This window comes from Ictalurus punctatus, chromosome 4 (assembly GCF_001660625.3).
Source record: "Ictalurus punctatus breed USDA103 chromosome 4, Coco_2.0, whole genome shotgun sequence".
Lineage (NCBI taxonomy): Eukaryota > Metazoa > Chordata > Actinopteri > Siluriformes > Ictaluridae > Ictalurus > Ictalurus punctatus.
Window position 1 is genome coordinate 11,172,161 of NC_071284.1, and position 17,068 is coordinate 11,189,228.

A 17,068-nucleotide genomic window follows, 5' to 3' on the forward strand; every position below is an offset into this window, starting at 1 on the left:
AATGAAGCAAGCAATTAAGAGGTGACTGAAGTGTAGACTTTCAGCTTTAATTCAACGGGTTTAACAAAAAAGTATTGCATTAACCATTTAGGATTTACAGCCATTATTATTATAATGATGATGATTATTATTATTATTATTATTATTACAAAATCTCTCCATTTTCACAGGCTCAAATGTAATCGGACAAACTAACAAATACTTATGGACCCAACTGTATATGCCAGCACTGGCCAAATGATTACATGGATCTAAAAGAATTGCATATCATTCCACAATATATCCACCAGTAGTCTGACTCCCATCACAGAACTTTGGTATAATTCTCTGCCACAAATCTGTGATTTAACTTTTCCATCTTTGACCTGCGATAACCTCATGCATAAGGAACCATCACATGAGGAATTTTCCCATGTCTGCTTGAAGAATCAATCAATCAGAACCAGCCCTTTTAGGTTAATTTAATGCAGCCTCATGAATTAAGCATCATCTTTGCATAGAAACTGACTCTTTCAAAGTGTTCCCAGTTTAGCTTGGTAAGGATTACATTTAAGCAAGGTGAACAGTAGAGGTGAACAGTAGAGGTGAATGTGTCAGAGTGGAAACAGGATAAGTAGTAAACACATTGCATTTGAATTACATTTAGAAAATCAAAATGATGAGTGCCACTAGTTATATTTGCACATGCTGACAGCCACTTATCTAGGACTTGTATGAACTCCTTGTATCCCTGAAATATAATTAATATTTTGCTAAACTGTTCCAGGAAAATGTGACTCTTTTATAAAAGCTTGTTAAGTTAGGAATAGAATACAACAGGGCATGCTGTTATCCAAAAATAATCCATGCTTGGATGGTGTGATACCACCCTAAAGTGAATTATTTTCCTATAACAGCACACTGATGTGTTTTATAGCCAAAGATTACAATTACACTTTCTATTTTTGTTTGTTTGTGATTTTTACCCATTTCCCTCCCTAATTTGGTCACCTGCAAATTCCTATCAACTGACTATCTTCTATCACACAACAACAACAACCCAGGGAGGGTGAAAGCTAACACCTACTGTACTTTCTCAGGGACATGTGAAGCCAGCATTAAACATATTTCCCCTCTTCTGCATACATGAGATCACAGATGCCCACAATTGACTAGTGAGAGGTTAGAGGTAGACAGGTGAGAGAGAGAGAGAGAGAGAGAGAGAGAGAGAGAGAGAGAGAGAGAGAGAGAGGGAGAGAGAGAGAGAGAGAGCATGCCATCCCATTTTCTTGTTGGCTAAATAATAACTTGTTTAATCTGTTTATTAGTATCCAGGTATGCAGAACATCTGCCATACAAATCCCTGTGAATGAGTTGTTACTATATAGATGATAACATATTATAACGAACACCTTAATAAAAATAATTTATATTAAAGCTGGAACTGCTGTCAATTATAGAAAATTAATCCACATTTTTAAAAAAGAATTAAATACTGCTGTGGTATAAGTCAATATCTGATGCAACATAAATCTTTTACAGCATTCTCATTCTCTCAATCACATAAATGACTTCCATCAAGGACAATTTATTTATCACTGTGGTTGGGCTTTCACTGCTGGAGCCAGAGAGGTGTTTACAGAGAGGCCCTTGACACAGCACAGATCAACAGTGTGTAATCTAATATGGTGCCACTATCTAGCTCCTGTGAAGGCCAATTTTAAAGAAACAATAGGCTTTTTAAACATGCATTGGCAATTACTTGGATTTTTCTTTATCAGCGAGGCAACTAAACCTGCTATTAGCTATATGAGCATACATGTTCTCTCAGGAATAGATGAAGAGCAACACCAGTAACTATATAATGGAATTTGTCTCCATTTAATACAACAGCTAATAAGCTTATAGGTGATATACAGAACTATTACAGACGAGCAGCTTGTAAACATCCAGACCAAGAAATCCACATGGCTACAACTAGACAAGGGATTTTTTTTTCTATGTTACCGATTGTATAATTCCATGACCTTGCAATCAGCTACAAAAGCAGCCAGAATCTTCCTCCTGGTGAGCTTAATATTTACATTTCAAATTCATGTCTGTCTTTCTTTGATGGCTTGGGGTGCTCTTAGGGGATGAACTTGCTATGCAGCCTATGTAAGAGACAGTGCATAAGGCTTAACCTAAATCCCCAGAGACACTAGGAATGTCAGCCTCTGCACACTCAAGACAAGTTTGACAACCCGCTATACCTGTGTTTCTTACTTTCCCCACACTTGTTAAATTTTTATTCTATTTCTGCGTTCTCTGTTTCAGGCTTGGCATTTAACATCACTGAACTTTGCCTCCATCCTGACGTGACAGTACAATAAAATAGACACTAATTAGTTTACTTTTTATTAGTTTGATGTTTCATTTTTTATGTAGAGATAACCAATATATACAGCATACCCTACATGACCAAAAGTATGTGGATACATGACCATGACACATGACTACATCCATATGTGGGCCTCCGCCAAACTGTTGCCTAAAAGTTGGAAGCACAGAATTTTCTAGAATGTCTTTGTATGCTATAGCATTAAGATTTCCCTTCACTAGAAATAAAAGGCCCAAACCTCTTCCAGCACAACAATGCCCCTGTAAATAAAGCAAGAATCATATAAACTTGGAAGAACTCGAGTGCCCTGACCTCAACCTCACTGAAAACCTTTGGAATGAAATGTAATGTGCACCAAGCCTCCTTGCATGACATCAGTACCTGACCTCACTAATGTTCTTGTGGCTGAATGGGCAACTCCCTATCCCAGTTCCAAAATCTAGTGGAAAGCTCTCCAAAAGAGTAGAGGTTATTATAACAGCAATGGGGGGTTGGAGGTGGGGTGCAATGTAGTATGGTGCTGCAATGGACTGCCATGCCATTCGGGGTCTATCGCTGCTCATGTTAATAGGATAGTGTCTGGATCAACCACAGCTCTGACCAGGATTCAGCTCTTACTGAAGATGAATGAATGAGCAGCTTATAAGATTTCACACAATTTTCAAAATTCCAGATGGTGCATTACTGAGTTATAATAATGTTTCAATCATGTTCCCTTCTTAACAAGAAAACACAACTAAAAACAAGAATTAACAGAGACAACACTCAAGTAAAAAAAAAAAGTGAGACTTTCAGCATTTCAGAAACTGCAGATCTCCTGGGATTTTTACACACAAAAGTCTCTAGAGTTTACACAAAATGGGGTGAAAGACAAAAAACATCCAGTGAGTGGCAGTTCAGAAATGCCTTTTTAATGAGAGGTTCTGCAGGGAGAAATGTCTTGTTTAAGAGACTGGTTCAAACTGACAGGAAGGCTAGGGTAACACATATAGCCACTCTTTATATCCATGGTGAGTGAAAAAACATCACAGAATGTAACATATTCTCATTACAGTTAAACCACACTAAGTTTCTTCTTGAACAAGACCAAGACCATATTTTTCAAGAGGTCTCTTCTTGTTTCATTCCATACCTGAGTCTGATTGCTGTTCACACCCGCACAAACAAACCAAGCTTTTAATTCAAAAGAACTAAATACTGCTTATGTGAAAGTCCCTTAGTGTATGTAGCTTTTCTATATATGTTTTTTCCACTTTACTTTTACAGCTGACTCTTCAGAAAAATGTTTGTCTCCCTCTCATGGCTTGCATCATTTTGACCTTTCAGAGCTCACTGTATCCCTGTGACCTGCTGTTCTATGCCTGCAATTATCGCCCCTAATTGCAGCCACTGTGATGACTGCTTATAGAACCACTCTCCAGCTCAACAGTTTGGAAGGAAGAGGGAGGGGGGAGACAGACAGCGATAGTCAGAGAGTGAGATGGAGACAGATAAAACAGGGTAGTGGTAGAGAGAAAAATAGCTCTGCTTTGTCGACCCCACAATGCGACCTGCTCCCAGAGGAAAGCAATTTACCGCTTGGCTGCATCCAGAATAGTATATCTGAATCACAAAATAGCCTTAGATAAATTACAGCCAGCTTCTTTCTGTGCTCCTTATCGGAGATCTAGAGACTGGTAGGTGCAACTCGGATGTGATTCTAAGCCACACAGCAAGTGGCCACATGGAGCGCCGTCACTAAGCAACATTGGCCAAATTGGACAAGTAGGGAAGTGATGGGTAGGAGGACGAAGACAAAGAGACGTCATCCAAAGACGCAATGCATGACTCTGACTGTGGTCCTCCAAACAGGAACTAAATGGACTGTTATCTTTAACTGACAAGAACACTTCAATACCCCCCAAAAAATTATTTTGGCACGAAGATTAGTTTAAAAAAAAATTTTGTTCCAGATTTCTATTAAAACATGGCAATTTAGGAATATGTGAGGAAATGTGTGAGGAATTACACAACCTTTGTAACCTGCTTTTCCAATAAGTGTGCTTTGCTAAATCTCTGCTTGTCCCAAACAGATCTCAAGTCTATATTTATTGTTTGATGAGGAGAGCAGGTGTCTGTTTTCTTGTGTTTTCCACTGCTCTGCTTTGGTGTGATAGCACAAACATAGAAGAATTCAATTACATGGTGACTGGGGTCCACCTCTGTGTGACATATTAAGAGGTTTAGGAAAGGTGGAGAGCAAGGGCAATGAAGCATGAGGTGGCTACAGGTCCACCAGGGCCAAGACTAAGAGCTTGTACTGATAGCAGAGTGAGAGAACCTTGGTTAAACAAGGATGCGTATTTTTAAAGCAGGCTGATGTGTATGTGAGTTTTCTTACTATGAGAATCAGTCTATCAATCTAATCTAATCAATCTAGGCTAAGGTGTATAAGAACAAAGCCAAAATGTATACAATCACATGTCTTGGTCCTAATATACTAAAGGTTTATATGAGTAAAAATGTGGTAAACTTTATAAAACCCACAAAAAATAAAGCTAATTTACAGTGTCAATGGTGGACTGCATCTTTCAGAGGAGCAAAATATTGTCTCTTCCCCTTTGGTATGTTTGCCTCACCAAATATGCAATTGGTGTCATTTCTACCTAATAGCGTAAAATAAAGTGGAGTCAATAAAAGTAGATTAATTTAGTACAGTGCGATTTACTGAAGCCTGAAAGTCACTTTGTAACAACGATTGTTTGTGCGAATTAGTCAACTGAGGTATTATATTTGCAGGTATTATGTTACATTTTATATCAGTTTCTGCTTGTTGAAGAACATATAATATCATTCAATTTTAAAACCGAGAAGATTTATTAAGATTGTGCCTTAGTATCTCAAAATGATCAGGGTTTAATGAAATGATGACTAAATATTACAGAGACAGCGGAAGTTTCTAATTAGATATTCATTACACATGCTCATATCTAATGCCAACAGACCTTAAACACTGGTGTAGCCTGGGAAAAAACCTACTAGACTCACAATAATAAAACAATTATAAAATTTTTGTTTCAGTTTAAATTTTCTTGGTGTCTAAGATATCTGACCTTGCCAAATTTATATTTGCTTCTTTCCTTTACTTTGTATATAATGTAATTCACACAATAATTATTTGTAAATCACCCACAGCATACACACACACATTGTATTCCTTTCCATATACATATTAGCGTACATTATTTTGTATTTTAGTTTATCAGGGCCCTTAACAGGAAACAGTGTTGACAACTCAACCCCCTTTCATTAACTAATATTTTAATATATAATATCCATGGGCGGTGTTGCTGCTTCACAGCTACAGGGTCCCAGGTTCAGTCCTGAGCTCAGGTTACTGTCTGTTTGAATTTTGCGTGGGATAGGCTCCAGATCCACTGCATCCTGACTAAAAATAAAGCAGTTAGTGAAGATGAATGAAGGAATATAATATCCCTGCTCATATACTCAATACTTTAATATTCAGATCCACTACATCATTATAATTTCTTGAGAAACACATCCACCTACTAAAATTAACTGAAATTCTTAGCATTCATGAATGATTACATGGAGAACCTCTTATAAAACCAATACTGTAATCCAATTTTCTGCCTCTTCAAGGACTGACTTGTTAATGTGTTGATGATGACTGGCAGTCTGGAACTTTTTAAATGAACGAGGCATGATGAACATTTATTAATATCTCAAGGAATTTGAAACGCAAGCAAAAGACTGCATATATTTCTGTCAACTGAACAAATCCTTTTCTGTATTTCTGAATACACCATTTTCAGAAGCAAAAATTTCTATTAATGTCATTTTCAAGGTTAATCAACGATAGTCTTCTTTACCAATATTATTTAAAATCCTAACCATAAAGGCCTGTTGTATTTAGTATACACAGGGCTGGAAATATGGAGGACACCGGGGGACTGAGTCTGTGAGTGCATTTCAAGGGGGGATGGAATTCCACTTTAAACTGGCAAAATTTATTTCTGGAAAATAAGAGGGTTTTTATCTTTTATTCACTCGAAAGTCTATGAAAGCAAGTTGTGCACATAAGCATAAGCACAGGCTATCCTGCATGTGGTTGCGCAAAATTGACTCTCGTGATTGACCATAATACCTAAAAAGGCTAAAAAATAAAGACAATTCTTCACAGCCTTTTTAGCTCATGTGGCTCGGCAGTGGCTCAGGTGGTAGAGCAGGTTGTCCGCTAACCCACTACTCGAAGGGTTGGCGGTTCGATTCCAGGCCCACAAGACTCCACATGCTGAAGTGTCCTTGGGCAAGACACTGAACCCCAAGTTGCTCCCAATTGCAAGTTAGCATGCCTTGCATGGCAGCTCTGCTACCATTGGTGTGTGTGAATGAGACACAGTGTAAAGTGCTATACAAGTGCAGACCATTTACCATATTTTCCAAGGGTGCCAATATTAGTGGAGGGCACTGTATGTAATGATATGTACAAACATTCCCAGAACATCCAGAAAACCTAACAGATGGAACCAATATTTCTTCTTATTACAGGGTTTAGAAAACATTCTACTAAACACTTAGCTTCTGTTTATCCATGATTTGATTGTTGTTCTTTGTGTTTAAATATCTAGGTCTAATTCTTGGAACAGTGAGAAACATCAAATCTTCACAAAGAAATTTATTAAGCAAAAATAAAGACGTAATAAAAATCATTAAAGCCATTAGCAAATTTATTTTTCATGTCCCTTCAAAAGCAATCAGACGGCACACTTTTTTAATAATGTGGCTGAAAATGCCAACACTGAATATTTTGAAATGTTTTTGTGCATTTGTAGAATATTAAGTATGCCTAGTCTCATCTACTCACCCGTGGCTGGTGCAATAAGAGGTTAGAGAGCACAGGAAAGAGACAGACCTTTCCACAGGGTGCTGCTAAGTTAAAGCCCACATAGGGACCTCGACCATGAAAGGAGCACAGGCAGGAATCTCACTTAAAGCTCTCAGGTGAAGTCAAGGGGCAGTTTAAGTACTTTGCCAAGGAGGTAACAAAGAAAAAAGTACATTATGTACACTCTCTTCAAATGCATGGCCTTAGGCTCCCATGAAAAAAAATAATATAAAATGTGCATAAAATTTTTTCATTTTAGTTTTGCAGGTTATTCTGAAATTATTTTGTACTACTGAAGTTAACACAGGGATCTCACAGCAAAACCCATCTGGATCTATAATTAATGTCCACGATTTCCACCGGAATGCTCGACAGTGACCTTTAAAAGTGACCACAAATCACTACTCTAAACTTAGAAGAAGCCAGATAAGATGTAAGGTTTTAACTGAAGCCTGTTTTACATTGGAAGGAGATGTAAAATAACTGACAGCAAATTACTGTATTAAAGCATTAATTTATTCAGTGAAACTACAAAGGGTTAGTGATATCTGCTACATTACAGACACAATAACAGACTCCTTTAATGTATTCGCTCTCAGGCGCTGCCTGGGGACAATGTTTTCATGTCACCAGCCAAGAGCTGTTGGGGCCAGTGTGATTCTGTGCACAAGCACATTGTTTAGTGAGGAGAAAGAAGACAGAGCATATTGCCTTGTCCAGTATCTATCAATATAGCTCTCTGCAGCTTGATGAAGTGTTAAACCATGCTGCACTTATGTGGACTGTGCATTCTCACACTTCTCTCACAGTCAGAACATATTTCTCTGTTCCTATAAGATTCTACTCTCCTGGATGATTGAACAGCTGTTTGTCCGAGAAGGGGACCAGACCATTTAAATGTCATTCCCCCAGGATCCAAGAAGGACTTCCTTTAAACTCTGTTCAGTAAAGCTAGGCTTCCCAAAAAACTGGAGCATCATAGCATTGTCAAGATGGTTGTGACTACTTTTGCATTTTTCAGAAAGATGTTTAAGTCTCATACCCCCGGTACCAGGACTTTGAAACAGCAAGCAAGGAAAACAGCAAAATGCATGATTTACATCTCATCCAACTAGCCAACTACATTTGCTATAACAAGTGCCACAGAAACCCGGGTGTAAGCTTGCCTGCGATTACTTGACTGCTGCTGTCTGTTGTCAATCTAGTCCAAATTCCTTTATCCTTTTTATTCTTAATTTGAATGCCTTGTGAGAGGTTTTTTTTTTTATAAAGATAAAACCAAATTTTCTTTCATCTGAACGAAATGCTGTTCCTACTTCTATGTTGTTAACAATCTCTTGAAGTAGCAGGAAAGAAAGTAGTTGAGAACGGTCCAATCACAAGATCAAAAAATATAAAAACAATATTGATTTGCTAACAACAAAAGTGGGCGTGTCTGGGGCGCAATATCCACCGGTGAGGGCGTAACAGAACCCCCTCCAAAGGAGCTCCTTCCGGAGCGCCAATGGGCACCCCCTCCAACAGCGGTCCTGGGCCCCTGTGTGATCTGTCTCTTGATGCATTGGAAAACAGGGCGGCCTCTGCCGGGCAGCCGACAGGTGGATCACCACCTGTGGGACTGAAGCTTGGGGCGCCATCCTCAGTGGGACTGGAACGCTGGGCGATGTCCTCAGCGGGACTGGAACGCTGAGCAATGTCCTTAGTGGGACTGGAACTCTGGGCGACGTCCTCAGCGGGACTAGAACGCTGGGTGATGTCCTCAGCGGGGCTGGAGCTCGGAGCGATGTCCTCTGCGGGGCTGGAGCTCGGAGGGACATCTTCTGCACGGCTGGACAGCGGGACAGACTCCTCGGCAGGACAGGACAGCAGGACAGCTTCCTCAGTGGGACAGGACAGCGGGACAGCTTCCTCGGCGGGACAGGACGGCGGGACAGCTACCTCGGCTGGACAGGACAGTGGGACAGCTTCCTCGGCATTATAGGACAGCAGGACAGCTTCCTCGGCAGGATAGGACAGCAGGACAGCTTCCTCGGCAGTCAAGACCTCCCTGCAGGTCTCCAGCTGGAGCACTGAGGTCGCCAAGTTAACCTCGGGCTGGGACTCCGGGGCTGCGACCTCCTGCTGCCTGCATAGCGTAGTGTAGTCCCCCGGCAGTGGGAAGCCCCAGTAATTTGGGTAGCTCTGCTGCCTGCATAGCGCAGCGTAGTCCTCCGGCAGCAGAGGCGGGGGTACTTGCAGGGTGGCAATGTGGCGCGTGGCCTGGCTTGCTGCAGCAGCTTCAGAAGGCGGTCGATCTGAGCAAGTTCTTCATTTATCTGTTTACTCTGTTCCCAGAACGATCAATGCCACTCCTCAAACTCGGCAGCTTCAGCGGCGTTCATGTTGATCTGCTGCTTCCACATAGTAGGTGCGGTATTCTGTTTTGAAACGGCAGGTGAGGCAGAAGCAGGTGAAGATCAACGTCTTTTTTTCCAAACAGCAGTACAACACAGGAAACACGGTCAACACTGGACAAGATCAACGAGGTTAAACATCTAAAGTCGAGGCATGGAACGAGAGCAGGACATGAAAACAGGACCGCTTAGCATGCGTAATGCATTCACCATTACATTCAGTGGTTCAAATAATACTGCGCGAAGTACAATGTAACACGAGGGCTTTAAATAGCAAACACAATCAAACTAGAACACAGACAGCTGGGGCAAATCACGACACACCCTTGAACATCAACCAATGCTTAAACAGGAGGAGAACCAAAACCAAAACAAAGGCACGTGTCCATATGCAACAGTTCCGTCTCGTGTAAACGCGCTCTCTACAGCCACGCCACAGTGCCATCTGCTGGTGAGGGCGTAACAATGCCTATTTGCATGTTTTTTGGAGAGTGGGAAGAAACCAGAGAACCCAAAGGAAACCCATGCAAGCACAAGAAGAACACATGACAATCCACGCAAACCAGTAACCCGAGCACAGGATTGAACCCATGACCCTGGAGCTGTGAGGTTGCAAAATTATTGTAAAATAAAAATATTGTCAAGTATTAGCTCCTTCTGTGTCTGTGTTTGTGATCATCAACACCACCATGACCTCTCTCAGTTAATCTCACTAGTCAACATTGAATGGAGACATAAGCCTGCCAAAATACACAGTCTGGCAGCTTACAGACACAATTCACATGCAATCCAACCTTTTAGCCCATGAGTTTTGCTGAACGTTTGCATTTAACCTATACACTTCCATTCATTTGAACCATTCTGTTTCTCTACCACCCTATAAAGATCTTTAAAACATCAGGAAAACAAACAGGAAAATCTTTCTGAATGAAAAATCCCACACATCACGTATTCACAGTCAAAATGGTTTTAACAGCAAATTAGCACTTCAGATATGTAATGTAATTATTGCTATTCTCAGAAATGTGTTATAGAAGGTTTTCCAATATAATATTAAAGTCAAAAGTTCTCAGATTCTCCTAATCCCTGTGTTGACCTTGCCTATAGAAACCATTTATGTACTTTTTAAAATGCCTTTCAAATTTTAATCATCCATGTCATCAATACTTAATGTAGACTTCCTCTCTCAGCACACTGCTCTGGAGAAGCGAAGCTCAGGAGGATTAATCGCTTTAGCATTCAGGAAGAGAGAAAGACACATTGGACTGTCAGACCTGAGAACAGATGATTACTGTGGGACAGAGAAGTCTGTCATTTACACAACACTTTACATGGCAGCGCTGCATTATTTTCCTGCTTGATGCAGATAAGACATCTAGAATGTTTACTTTTTGTGCAAGTTCTTTGTGAGATGTAATATATTCTAGCCTTCAACACATGTGTGCATGTGTCACAAGAGGCTGTGACACTGGCACAAAATTATCCCACAGAAACACACACAGAACAGCTGGAGAAACCAGTTAGAACAAACAAAAGCATGGAGAAGAAGACAGGCAGCTGGATCAACATGATCCACTCCAAGCAAGCCAATGGGACACAGCACACACAAAGTACTATAGTTAGCAATGGTTGTGCATTGAATTGTGCATTTAATATGATTTATTTGGGAAGACGCATGTGAATTTCACTCTGAGTGTGAAAACAGTGCTTTGGAGATGCTGGAAGTGGTAATTAGTTATATTTTAAGAACGCAAGCTGCCAATGAATATTTAACAGCACATACTACTTAACCAAAATTACAGTCTATTATTCATTAAAATGTCTGGAAAAAAAGGTGATATAAATCTTTACCACACTGCCAAATCTAATATAGTATACATAATGTACATTGACTTATAAAACAAGTGCTATAGCACATGCACAAATGAGGATTCAGCATATATACACACAAGCTTTCAATCAAATTAGCAATGTAGATGAATATGTGGGCTGCTCAGAAAACACATTTGCTCTGTTATGATTTCAAGAGCTTATCATATCACATATTCATAACCCTATTCAAGTATTCCTTTCCTCATCAGTTGTGCCTGAGGAGATTGAAATTACAATGGAATGAGTAGCACAAATTATACTGGTTTTATTGCATCTGCTAGATTTACCATCTGCAAAGTATATGCATTATATCTCAAAGTAAATGCACAGAGATGAATAGCAATAATCTATCACAATGATCTAATCAATATATTTTATACAAATTGCAAAATATAATCCTTTTCTGGTAGGCATGAATCAATAATGAGCTAAATGAATATGCATATTTTCTAAATGATAGAAGATCATGATTTTTGGCATGACAACAAGCAAGCACATAGACTCAAGGTGTTTGCTGAAATCAAGCGATCAAGTGAAGAATCAATGTTGGAGTCAAACATACATTCAAAAATTATTATTGAATGTGACATACCAAACAGATATGATATGATGTTTACAAAAGAAAGAAACCTTAGACTTCCGTTCATGACCTTGAAAAAAAAAGTATTCTCTGTCCGGTATAGAGACTGCAGTGTTAATTAAGGCTCATTGAAGTTTGTTCGTTTGCACTTCATGGATTATTAAAGATGCACATAAACATTTACTATTCATGAGTCCAATTGAAAGTAAGTGAGTTTAAATGAAGCTTTGAATACGCCAGTGTGTGCTTCAGGCATGCGTTACAAAAATCCGCTCCCTTTTTTATTCCATTAATTTCAGTTATTTAATGGATTAAGCATTCACACACCCTCAGTAAAATTAAGAAGAGAAGACAATAAAACAAGAAGACAAATTCAAAACAAGAAGGTTTATTATAAGGTTGACAATCAGAGGAAAAGCCCAACTCTGTGATGGAATTAACATGTTTTGCTAGTGTTTAAATTTTAGTCCTATAAAAATTCTGTTTTAATAAACAGTACTACCAAATATTTAGGATGTTTAAAATATTGTTTAAAAAATTGCACAATCCTGCATGTGGCCTTTGTACAACTGCTGTGAATTTGCAGAGGGAAGCTTTCAGTAATGCAACACTATAAAAGTGGTAGTTAATAAAGGCCACACTGTGTCTTTTATAGAGAACATTACCTTTTTCCCTCTCCTCCTGCTCAACTTCCTGTGGTGATGGCTGCCTCCCATGAAGCCGTAATGTATGAGATTTGTCAGTGTCAATTTTACAGCTAATCTCTCTGGTCCACTTCAGCCCTCCCATCTTCTACCCATTAATTCTGTACAGCCTTCTACAGAGAGGAGAAGAGAGTGTAGAATAGGGGGAAAGGGAGAGGTTTGGTTTCCAGGAAATCTTAAATGCAATGGTTGTATTATGCCTTAGTTAGCCACACTTGGGAAACCCGTATGTGTTACTGAATGCAATAAACTGTCATTCAAGTTGCCATTAAAAGCTGTAAGTCTGCTGAATGCAAAAAAATAAAATAAACAAAAATAAATAAATTAAATCACCGTGAAGAGCAAGCATTAATGACTACAGGCACTCTATGCATGCTCTATTCAAATATAACAAAAAATCTAAATGAGTAATGGTTAAAAAGCATCAAAGCTCTCCAGAATGTGCTAGCCCAGAAATATTTATCAACAACTGTTAAGATGTATTCATTCATTCATTCATTCATCTTCATTAATCACCTTAACCAAATTATTCTTATCCGGAGATCATTCTGGTAACACTCGATATGAAGCAGGAATGTACCTTGAATGGGATACCAGTCAAACACACACACACGCACACACACACACACACACACACATACACACACACACACACATTTGGACACACATTTTCACTCTCAGTTGCAATTTAGCATATCCAAACCACCTACAGTACTAGCATGTTTTTGGATGTGGGAGAACACAGAGGAAACCCACATGAACATGGGGAGAATATGAGAAATTCTGCAGACAATGATCCTGCACTACCTTGCTGTTTTGTTGTTGTTTTTTTAAATTAGTACAGTGGATATAAATGTTGACATGCCCCTGTTAAAAATGCATCTTTTTGTGATCATGTTAGATCACAAAAATCACAAATCACATAAAAAAATAAAGGTCAGGATTTTTTTTGGTAGGATTTTTCTTGCCAACTTCTTCATTTAATCCGGTTGCTGAAGCCATGGTCCGCAAAGAGCTTATAAAGCATTTATGGGATCTCATGGTTGAAAAGTATTAGTAAATAATATTAGAAAGTGTAGTATTAGAAAAGCAAGATTAGGAGAGGGGTACAAAAGAATTTCCAAATCATTAGATGTACCTTGGAACACCATGAAGACCATCATCAACAAGTGCATAAAATGGGGCACCACAGTGACATTAACAAAAACAGGATGTCCCTTTGAACCTCATGAAAGAAGAAGAAGAAAACTTATCAGAGAAGCTGTCAAGAGAACTACAGCTACATTAAAGGAGCTGCAGGAATATCCGGCAAGTACACTTCACTCCCTGCCTGTAACAACAACAACAAAATCACATTTTTTCCTCACAAATCTTTTGTTTTTTAAATAAACAAAAAAAATTAGGCCACCAAAATTTCGCCAAAACCATGTGGCAAAATGTGTTATGGGCTGATGGGACCAAGGTAGAACATTTTGGGCATAATTCTAAAAGATATATTTGGTGACAAAACAAGGCAGCTTATCACCTAAAGAACACTGTACCAACATTGAAGCAAGTTGGTAGCAGCATCATGCTATGGGGCTGGTTCTCTTCAGCTGCGTCTGGATTCTAGTCTTTGTAGAGGAATCATGGATAACTCTTAATACCAACCTATTTTGGCACAAAACCAGCATGTCTCTTTTAGAGAGCTGAAGTTGAAGAAGATTTTCACCATCTAGCACGATAATGACCCAAAGCACAAAATTCAAGTAAAAAAAAAAGGTTGCCGTCAGAAGAAGATGATCAACAAATTGGAATAGCCCAGTCAGAGCCCAGATCTAAATCCTATAGAAAACCTGTGGAATGACTTGAAGAGGGCTGTACACAGGAGATCCCCTCACAATTTGATTTGATCTGGAGCATTTTTGCAAGAAAGAGTAAATTAAAATTGCCAACTCAAGATGAGCTAAATTTGTAGCCTCTTACCCAAAAATACTGAGTGCTGTGTTAAAAGCAAAATGTGCTTTAACAATGTATTAGTTTACGGGTGTGCACACACATGCAACCAGGTTGTTTTAAGTTTTTTTTTCTTCCTAAATTTTTATTTCTATTGTTTTCCCACTAGAATTGTTGGTTGCTGTATTACGGTAAAGGTAAAAAGAAATGGATTATCTTGGTTTTATGTTTTAATCACAAAAGGTGCAATTTTAACATGGGTGTGTAGACGTTTTAATTCACTGTTCCACTGTTTACGCACACAGAAATTTAGACATATTTTTTTCGCACTCCGACTTTGGTGTTTGTGGTATTTTGGTGGTATTGTTATCCAATTCTGAAGAGCACCCAATTTTGATCCAGTGGAGTACTCCCTTTTGTGTCTAAATATATATATATTAATGCTGAATGGTCTAACGTTACAGGCCTCCTTCTACAATATCTCCACCTACAGATCTATAACCTAATCCCCTGCTTTTTTATGCCACAAATGGCCTCAAAAGAAGGATCAATATCCAACCAGTATAATATTCCACTAGTGAAGACTGTGTGTGCTGAGAATTAAATCAGCCAGTTGTAACAACAGACACCTAGTGAAGCTCTTTGTACTGAGTGAAATCAGATAAAATCCATGTCTATTGAGCAAATGCGAAACATTAGCAAGAAAGATTTTGAATCCTATTTATTGCTGTTACGTACACACATCAGTGACCAGAGTACACACATATGTCTAAAGCAATGCTAATGCATGTGCATGTGCGTGCACACACACACACACACACACACACACACACACACACACACACACACACACACACACACATCAACACCTGCAATGCAGTGTCTCTTTCATAACATAGTAACCCTGCAGTGAAATATAAACTGTGGATTAACCTGAGATTTAAAATACAAAATACACATCAAGTAAACATTGAAACTAAAGAAATATCCTGCCCAAAACCACAATTTATCCTCATCCATTAAGTCGCTGAATGAAGGTAAAGACAGATAAAGTTATGGTACTAAAGTTACAATATGATTGTAGATAAATAGCAGTGGAGCCTAAAAATATGACTGAAAAAATGAGACAGATCCAAACATATAGAGCATGATAGCATGATTACTCGGCAACATACACCACTGCTTCCACACAGCTGCTTCACAAAACTGGATTTTGTATCCACAAATTAGTATTCGGTACCCATCACTGAACAGTTAAAAGGGCAAAGCTTATTTGCACTTATTCACTGGTGAACTGTACCTAATCCACATATAAGTCAGCGGGGATTGGTAATATTTACATGTTCAGCATTCAGTAGCCACACACACTCTTTTTTTATACAGCAGTTAAATTAACATTTCACTCCGAAAGGTCGTTGCTCCTCTCACTCTCTGCACTGTTTCTGCTTTTTATTTTTTCAGTGCCAAATATCAATCAGCATTCATGAGCTGTCTGAGGATTCCCCACATTGAAAAGAGACAACATTGATATACTTTGTGGTGTGGATAACATACATTTGGTTAGTGCTCACTTGTGTATAATAAAAAAAAGAACATTAAGCCATGGTGTGTAAAAAAGGTTGATGGATGGTCAGTAATGCATGACAGTGTGGTTTAAACTTTAAAATAAATGCAATGTATATGTTAGTGTCCTGCTGTGAAGGGGAGACCAGAGCAAGAGGAATTATGAGCAGGGACAAAACTGGAACTGACACACCCACACTCTAAGCTACACATCTAACACATGGCAATCAATTTCATTCATATCACCTGCGTTTACTGTTTAAATTGATGATCTGCCCAGGTAATGTGCGTAGTCTTGGTTTAAATTCCAGTTATGGATTTAAATCCTTGGTTAGTAGTTGGAATGCCTGATATGCCTGTGGACTTTGTGAATGTTTCTGGGGACATGGTTACCATTCTACCATATCTGCTTGATGATTAAAGGTATTTGATTTCAACAGTTTTCTAGTATTTGTACTCTCTCCATACAGTTTTAATAGCTAAATTAAGCCATCGGAGTTAGCAAGCAGGCAACAAAGTTTAAGGGGGCCACCAATGCTAACCTAGAGACCTTGCTTGGTTCCCACCAGGTGTGACTATTACAGCTTGGAACAGTTGTGGACCAACTGGTGGAAGCCATCCGTTAATGACTACCAAGTCAGTACAAAACATATTCCTACCCTAACCACCTCTCTGAATAATTAGCTTGTCACGACTGGGGAAACTCCATAAACTAATTACAGCAGCTATCTTAGACCTTCAGACTACCAAGCGTGCTCACCCAACATTGACCAT

The 17,068-nt window shown here is 39.0% G+C and overlaps 1 protein-coding gene across 1 annotated transcript in view; it reads right to left on the minus strand.

The window, feature by feature from the left end:
* The window catches only part of mgat4c (mgat4 family member C), a 165,478-nt gene that overhangs the window by 120,663 nt on the left and 27,747 nt on the right, over window positions 1-17,068 (minus strand). The window lies entirely within an intron of this gene.